This window comes from Symphalangus syndactylus, chromosome 9 (genome assembly GCF_028878055.3).
Source record: "Symphalangus syndactylus isolate Jambi chromosome 9, NHGRI_mSymSyn1-v2.1_pri, whole genome shotgun sequence".
NCBI lineage: Eukaryota > Metazoa > Chordata > Mammalia > Primates > Hylobatidae > Symphalangus > Symphalangus syndactylus.
Window position 1 is genome coordinate 119,543,409 of NC_072431.2, and position 8,746 is coordinate 119,552,154.

An 8,746-nucleotide genomic window follows, 5' to 3' on the forward strand; every position below is an offset into this window, starting at 1 on the left:
CATGGAAACTTGCCCAAGCTTATATAGCCACTATGTGGTGGGCGGATCAGGCATTTGAACCCTGGTTTTGCTGCTCCCAAAGCCATAAAATATAGGTGATGATACAGAAATCTTCTGAGGAGGAGAGGAGAGAAGATAAAGGAGCTCATGGTTAGTAACCTCAGTTTTTCAGGTGGTGAGACAAGGAGATTCATTTGAGTGGTGGTTGAATTGGAGGTGAGGGAAAGCAGGTGAGGGGTAGAGGAAAGAGTCTGGAATTTTCAATTTTGGAAAGGCAGGACTTTCGTTTCTAAGGCAATGGAGACATATTTGCAAGTTAGCAGGAGACTCACACATTATAAATACAATAATCATATAATGTATTGTCCAAACCAGGATCCTTTTGAGAGAAGTGGGAGGTTGTGGGTGGGTAATATCAAGAGCCTGGAGATGGACTATTATCATGGTATGGCTCAGGCTAAGTTTAGTACAGTGAAAAGCTAATATGGAAGGGAAATTCAGGGGGTGCAGAACAGGAGGTGAGAAATTCTGAGGTCAGGGTTTCAGATGGCTGATTAACTGAGAGCCGGAAATAGGGGGGTCTTATTTTTCTTTTTTGCCTGCTTAAGAACTGCATCCAATAGCTGTAAATACAATGGTTTGTACTTTCCAGTCTGCCTGAGTCTTTACAAGGGAATAGAAAGTTTACCATCAGAAGATGCCAAACACAACCAACTTCCAGTTGTGCCCAGCTATGGCACACCAATTGCAGCAGGCACCCAAATCTACCATGTGACTTGATCAGTGTGATTTACCTTTCACTTGAGTGCTTTCAACGCTGGCAGAAGCAGAGTTTGAACAAAAATGCATTCCACTCTCTCTGCGTACAGATCTGCCTCCCTCCCCAACAAAAGACAAAAACTCAGGAACACCTGAGTCAGCTTCAGTAGCTGGAAATGTAGCAGTTTAACAGCAAATAAAGGCCTGTCCAATGGCTGATGAATCAAATTAAATTCTGAACAAACAACTCTCTCGCCACATCTCAGTCAGTTTTAGAATCAATGCAAGTGATTTATGGTTCCTTAGGGTTGTATTCTCTTTTCAATGTGCTGGGATTTCCACATGTAGCTACCATTTACCACTAATGAGCAGCACGCGTCAGTCCCCGGGCACCTGGAAGGGAACGCACCACGTAGTCTCATTCAGCAGCATGGGCTGTTGCCACGCAAAAGGGGCTCCTTAGCTGGGTCAGGGGCCTGGGCCTTCTGGATAGAAGCTGTTAATGCAAAGTGCTGACAGCCTTCAGTCTTTTCCTCCCAGAAGCGTCAGTGCTTTTTAATGTAATGGTTCTCTGGTGTGTGAGAACCCTTTGGGACAAATTTGTTTCTCCAGTCTTAGTGTGTGGATTCAGACAGGAGGCAGATAGCGGCAGAGGAGACCATTGGTTCCTGTATTGTTTCCTTTGTTACCATTTGATAAAAGTGAGTCTTGGGTCTATATTTTTATGGGAACAAAATAATACCGCAGTGCACAGCACAGCATCTTGCACATAGCTTCATAGATATTTGTGGAATAAATGAATAGATGGCAGACAAAGGCACACATAAAGTGTCTATATCTTGAATCAAGTGCTTGGGAATTCTCTGTAGAGTGTGTGCTGGCCCAGGAGGGAGCTAGTCAAAGGGGAGAGAGCCCGGTAAAGCTGCCATTTTTTTAATGCTTTACACTATGCTAGGCCTTGTTCTAACTCTTAATTTCATTCGTTGCTCACAATAATCTTTTTCGGTACATATTGCTGCCATCCCCATTTTATGGGTGCAGAAACTGAGGCACAGAGGGACTAAAGCGACTTGCCTGAGGACTCAGGGAGTAAGTGGTAGCCCTGGGATTTTAATGCAGGCAGTCGGCCTCCCGAGGCCCTGCATTTAATCACTACATAATAGACAGTTCTCAGAGGCCTTTTCCATTTGGGTAGTAGAGTTGTTTCCCCAAAGCAGTTAAAAGACTAGCTGTACTTTCAAAATGGCAAAAAAACACAAAGATGTATTTGCAGCCTCTGAGTTCTCAGCTTCCGTAGCAATTAGCAATGTAGAAGTGAATTAATTTACACAATTGGTTTCAGACCAAAGAAAGTGGAGGGTGACCATGAGGCGGGGAGGAGTGGGGGTGAGAACAGATTTCTAAGCTGTTTTTGAGGCAGATTTTATCTTTTTGAAGATGAAGTTGAAATAAGGAAAATAGAAAGGCAGAGACTTTGAATTGGCATCATCAATGAGGCCTTCGCCTGGGAGCGAAATGACTTCCTGAGATTGGAACTTGAGCCTCATCTACTGGGGAGGATTCTTCTTGCTGACACAGACATGTCACCTCCTGTCTGCATGAGGTGAGTTAACCTTCTAGCGAAATAGAATAATAAGAACGCTGAAAAAGGTATTTTATAAATGAAACCTTAGTTCCCTGAGAAAATACAGCTCCTACATGAGCAAGGAGATTTAGAATCTTTCCATAAGATCCTGGGATAGAGGAGGAATCGCTTACTCCTAAGATCTTAAGTTCCATACAAGGCTGAAGTAAATGCCCACAAAAATTGACCTCAGAACAAATAGTCTGCAAATAAAATAATAGGCAAAACATTTTGGAATCTGTTTTCAAACCTAACCTAAAATTTCAGGATCCAGATTTCATAAGGAAAAGAGAGTCACCTGTATTGAGATTTGATTTAAAAAATAGTTTCTAGAAAGTAATAAGTAAGCTCCAGGACCTCCTGGGAAAACAAATCGCTCTTAAAAATTTTAAACTGCATTGTAGAGATTTTTATGAATGAGCAGCATATGGATTAAATTACTCATATCTGAAAAAAATCAAATGACAAAGCACATTTGACAGTTTTATTAAGCCTGCATTATTTGGAAAATAGTCCCTAGATACCTGGGAAATCCTAAATGCAGCCTAGTTTTACCGACCATCTTTGAAAAATCAAATTTAGCTATTCATATCCAAAGGGCTGTCTCCATTAGAGTGTACAGAGGTTAGGATTTAAAAAAAGTTATCTTGGTTTTCTAAGTTCTGAGGGGTTCCAAAGATAGTGGACCTGGGCAATGACCACATGTATAACTTCCTTAACTCTCAGGGCTGTGGACAATGGAATAATGTTCCTTCTCAGCTCCTTTGTCTCAGTTTCCCTCTTTCTTGAATCCTCTTAGTACTCATTTTGGCAGATAGGCTGAAAACTTGACTATTCACTCTGTTCCCTAACTTTTAAACTTAGTTATCATCAATATTGAGTGAGATATGTTTTCTGAAAAATAATTTGTGGTCAATTTATTGCAAACATGATTCCTGTGGCTGTTTTTCATTCAACGTGTGAGGCTATTGGGGGAAACCTCGTTGACTCTGTTTAAAAATATTGTTACTGTTTGTAGCTCTAAAAATAGCCTAAACATTTATTGAGCACTATAGTAAGAGAACGAGTAAAGATACCCAAGGTAAATAAAAAGGTCCTGGATTGATTTTTATTATTAAGCATAGAAAGGAATAGAAGCCATGAGTTCCTGGCCCAGTGGCCCAGGGCTCTTTTACTCTCATATCTAGTTCACAATGTCAACATATCACATGCCAAAATAGAGACACAAGTATTTCCAAGACTATCTTAACATTTTGGACAAAAACTATAAAGATTTGATGTGACCTGAGATCTAAGCCCTCTTTTTCAGTAAGTCACAGTAGCAGAACTTGAACCCAGCTCTTCCAATTTCAACTTCAGTGTTCTCTCTGCCAGAATGTATTCCTTAGACCTGTGAAAATCCTAGACTCCTCCACTGGCATTAAGTATTGAGCAGTGGAGACACATCATATATTTAAGTTTTTAAATTCAACTATGCAGGTGATCTTTTAAATACCATGAAAATGCCTTAAATTTCATTTGCATAGGTGCCACTGATTATAGACTTTTATGACTGTATTCATTATTCATTTACACACACATCAAGGAACAGGGTTTTCAACACAAAACATGTATGTTACTCTTTGTGGGTGGCTTATGGGATATTCAACAGTACTTTCAACCATACTTATTATGTGCCTCATATCCAAACTTCAGATGCCAACCTTGTGTGAGATGTGCCTCTATTTAATATAATGTCAATACATCAGAGAGCATTATCTCTCTTAATTAGCATAAACACACCCTTTTTGCTAGTCATACTCAATTTGCCCGTCTCCACTGCATGCTTTTAATGCGGTGTAAAGTCCTTGTTAGAAGGTTAAAAAGGTGGTATTAAGAGAAAACGTGTTTAGACACATTTTGGGTAAAAATACCGTGCTGTTGGTCACTCTGAGGAAGTCCATCTTCTGCCAAACTAAGACAGCTGAGAAAATAAGTGTTTTAGGGGATGCTCTGTCTCGCTACTTTTCTGAATCATTGCTATTGTTATGTATTCCTTAGAAGCTATGATCAGTTATCATTAATCCTAAGTGAGACCTGTTTTCTGAAAAAATAATTTGTGGTCAATTTATTGCAAACTTTATTATTCCCATGGCTATCTTTCACTCAGTATGGGAGCAAAGTGGTAAATATGTTGGGGCAATTTCAGCATTAAGGCTTCCTTTCTTGTGAGAAAAATTGGTAAATGTGAAATATGGTTTAAATTAATCTGAAGAACAGTTCCAGAGAGTACAATCTACGTGTTAAGTGTGGAATGATTTTTTTGGGTTGCCCTTGGTCACTTATGCCATTTCTTTGCCTTTGCATGTACTTTTCTTTCTTCTGGGCATGTTCCTTCTCAGCTCCTTTGTCTCAGTTTCCCTCTTTCTTGAATCCTCTTAGTATTCATTTTGGCAGATAGGCTGAAAACTTAACTATTCACTCTGTTCCCTAACTTTTAAACTTAGTTATCATCAATACTGAATGAGATATGTTTTCTAGCTTTATCTAGCTACTGCTTCGCCTCCTTTAAAACTCAATTTAAGCACTATGTTCTCCAGGAAGCACTCTGTAACTAACCAGCCTTATTGAGATGCTTCTCTTCCAGGCTCCTGTGGTGGGGTTTACTTGTTCTATAATAATAGATTTGTCAGTAAATACCAGAAGTAGACCCCTCAAATGCAAAGAGGGATTGTCATTTCACTCCAAATGCCCAGCCACCAGCCTAGTATCTGGCAGATAGTAGATCTTCAGTAAATGTTTGTTGAGCGGCTAATAAATGAGTGGCTAAGTCGTGCTGCTGAATGTCCAACACCAATTTTGAGTGGAAATCAAGAAAAAGCCTTGCTCCTTCTTTATTATGTTTCAAAATGTGCCTTGTCTTTGGAAAAGGAAAAACACATCCTCCAACTCCATGAAATATGTGAATATATTTCAGAGTCTGGAGCTTGAAGTTTCAGCCACAGAAAAGCATTCTCGGAAATTAAAATTTAAAAAAAATCTAATGATCAATCACATAAGCAAAACTAGTTCGAGCACATACTTTTTCAGCCTCATTCACATGTTTATAGATTTCTGTGTAGTTGTAACCCCTCTGTGGTTATCACTTAAGGGGAGACATGATTGTTTATTAAGCATCTTCCATGACTCAGGCACAGTGATAAACTCTACGTATGTTATCGCGGTTAATACTGACAGTGACCTCGTGTGCTAGAATTGTTATCTTCATATTGCAGATAGCACTTAGCTATCTGCAATTACTTACCCCACGATAAGCTAAGTAATAGTCTAATAAGTGGCAGAAACAGGATTGGAACTGACATCTGGCTTTTAATTACTGAGTTAATTAAAAATTAAAATTTAAAATTATAATTAAAAATTAAGTTTAAAAAATAAAAATCGGCCGGGCGCGGTGGCTCACGCTTGTAATCCCAGCACTTTGGGAGGCCGAGGCGGGCGGATCACGAGGTCAGGAGATCGAGACCACGGTGAAACCCCGTCTCTACTAAAAAAATACAAAAAATTAGCCGGGCGCGGTGGCGGGCGCCTGTAGTCCCAGCTACTCGGAGGCTGAGGCAGGAGAATGGCGTGAACCCGGGAGGCGGAGCTTGCAGTGAGCCGAGATTGCGCCACTGCACTCCAGCCCGGGCGATAGAGCGAGACTCTGTCTCAAAAAAAAAAAAAAAAAAAAAAAAAAAAAAAAAAAAAAAAACATAAAAATCATTTTGTCAGGTCAAATTTCTTGGAATAGATTTATTGGGTTAGAATTGAAATTTGTTTGATTTTAAAGTAATTGTTGCTAAATCAGTTTCCAAAAGGACTGGGAGAATCGATTCAGTCTTCTCCACCAGGCTGCAAATTTCTTGAAGGATTTGAGTCTTATCCCTTCATCTCAGAACCTAGCACAATGCTGGGCACATGGAGGCTTCCAAAAAGATGTCTGCTTAATAAATTATTGAATAAATGCACCCTGCCACCAGCACTATACATTTTCTTTGAAACTCACATAATGTGGTGCCTGAGAAATACATAAACCTACAAAAGGCAGATCGATGTTTTTTGTCCCTGAATATAAGAAAAAAGATGACTTTTTGGAAAGCAGATTTGCTTTTCTGGAGAAGTAGTTGATATCTGTACTTTGGCAAGCAACAAAAAGTATACCTTTCCATTTCTGCATAGCAGAATTTAGTGAATCACTTGAATAGATGTGATCTGAATAAATTCTAGACTGTTTAGTGACCCAGGTGTAGTTAGACACACAGTCCAGCAAGCAAAAGTAATTAAAATATAGTTCCAGGCTTTATTCGAATTTTTCAAAGAAAACTAATGGGACTCTAATAACACTTTTCAAAATTTTCCTCTTTCTCTTGCCTCCAATTTTCTTACATCTTCAGCTGCTCTCATTCCTACCAATCTCTAAATCCCTATTCTAAAACTATGCAAAATTGTGCTAGGCTCTTTAACCTGAAGGCTCTTTTGGTCTCCTTTCTTGGACTCCCAATGGCCTCAACTCTCCTGGAAGTTGCTGCAAGGCCTTCAGACTCCAGTTGCCCTGGCCTCTGTGACTCCAGGTCTCCTTTCCTCCCTCCCTTCTCATTGGAAGTAGATTTCTTTTGTTATTGTTGTTTTTGTTTTTTAAGGGAAACCCTCCTTGAGAAGGTTAAAACAAATGACAACAACAAAAATCCTTAACTTTGTTATATATATTTCTTCTTCGATATGTATCTATCTTTGTAATAGGCAGTATTTAGAATCAGTTCATCCACCTGAAGCATTGCTTCTCAAATCATGGTAGACCTTTCGGGTGGCCTCACCGAGCTTTGCCAATTTTTCTATAGGAAGCTTTCTTGAGTATCTTTCTGGCTCTCCATATCCACAGCTTCAGCTCTCATCGATATCATAGTTTTCATCAAGCTATGAATCTATGTGTACATCGTTGTGTTAGTTCCCCAAACTTTGTCCTCCATGGTCTGCTCCTGTTTCCTTTCACTAACACCTCCTTCTCTTCAACTCAGCCACCTCCAGCTTTTTGGAAGTCTCCCCTCTGTCAAAACAGGAAAGATTCAAACAGAATTCACCTTATTAAGTTAAACTGAATTCATCTTCAGATACTTCTCATAGGTACTTGTCTTTTAAAACTTTTTCTGACACACTTGTGAAATAAAATATCTTCAATATGTCTTAGGCAGGCTGAGCTTACTGTTCAGTTGTTTGTTTTATTTTCCTGAATTAAACCACTTACCCTGATTCAAATTCAGTTTTATGGCTTTTAAGAGTTGGGTAAGTGATGTTGAGTAACTTTGGCAATGTATACCAATAAAGAGAGAAATAATGAAGTAAATGAAACTTACACTTTTGTGTTTTCAGAAGATAGATTAGAATAATTATCTTAATCTTTCTTGTCATTTTAGACATTTGAAATATCCAGAAAAATTGACAATTTAGAGAAACTGCATATTAGCTTTGTGATTGTAATTTGCGATGCTTAATTATTGTTTGTGATTAATTTGAAAGTGAGAATATAGTTTTGTAAGCAGTGTTGCATATTTAAGAAAACCTGATTTTTTAACGTTTAAAATGTATCCTATTAGATTTATAAAAATTTTGCTTATATTGTTTGTAACTTTGCCCTGTCAGATATTTTATGTTTGTGAAAGAATCAGTTATACCAAATTTGAAATGTGTAAATGTGTATCAGTCAAGAGCTTAATCTGAGAAGCAGATCCAGTAGGAGCTGTGTGTTTGTGTGCGTGTGTGTGTGTGTATGTGTGTATACACACATGCGCATGCATGCATGTATGATTTATTACAAGGAATTGGCTTTTGGAAAGCAAGGGCTAAGCAAGTCTGATGTCTGTAAGGCAGGCCATTAGAAGGGAAAATCCTCTGCCCTACTTTTTAGGATTTCCAACTGATTAAGTCAGGCTCACCCAGAATAATCTCTCCCTTACTTAAAGTGAACAGAACAAAGATTCAAATCTCTTCACAGCTGCACTGAGATTGAAATTTGGTTTATTAACTAGAGGACTGCAGCCTAGCCACATTGACAAATCAAAACACCATCACAAAATGTTTCTGGTATTTTAATTAATTTAATTTTTAAATAGGTTATACCACTTAGTAAGATCTAACCTGCTACATTTATAGTTAAACATACTATAAACTAAAAGAAAAAGCTATATTTTTTGAGATTTTTAAAAACAGAATAACAAAATTTATAAATTGAACCTAAAAACATAAGAAAACCTAAGTTTTAGCATTTATAATTTTAGCAGTTATGATTAACCAAATAGCTTTAAATAATCCTTTCTGTGTATGAAACTTCGCACAGGTGTGAAAACTTGA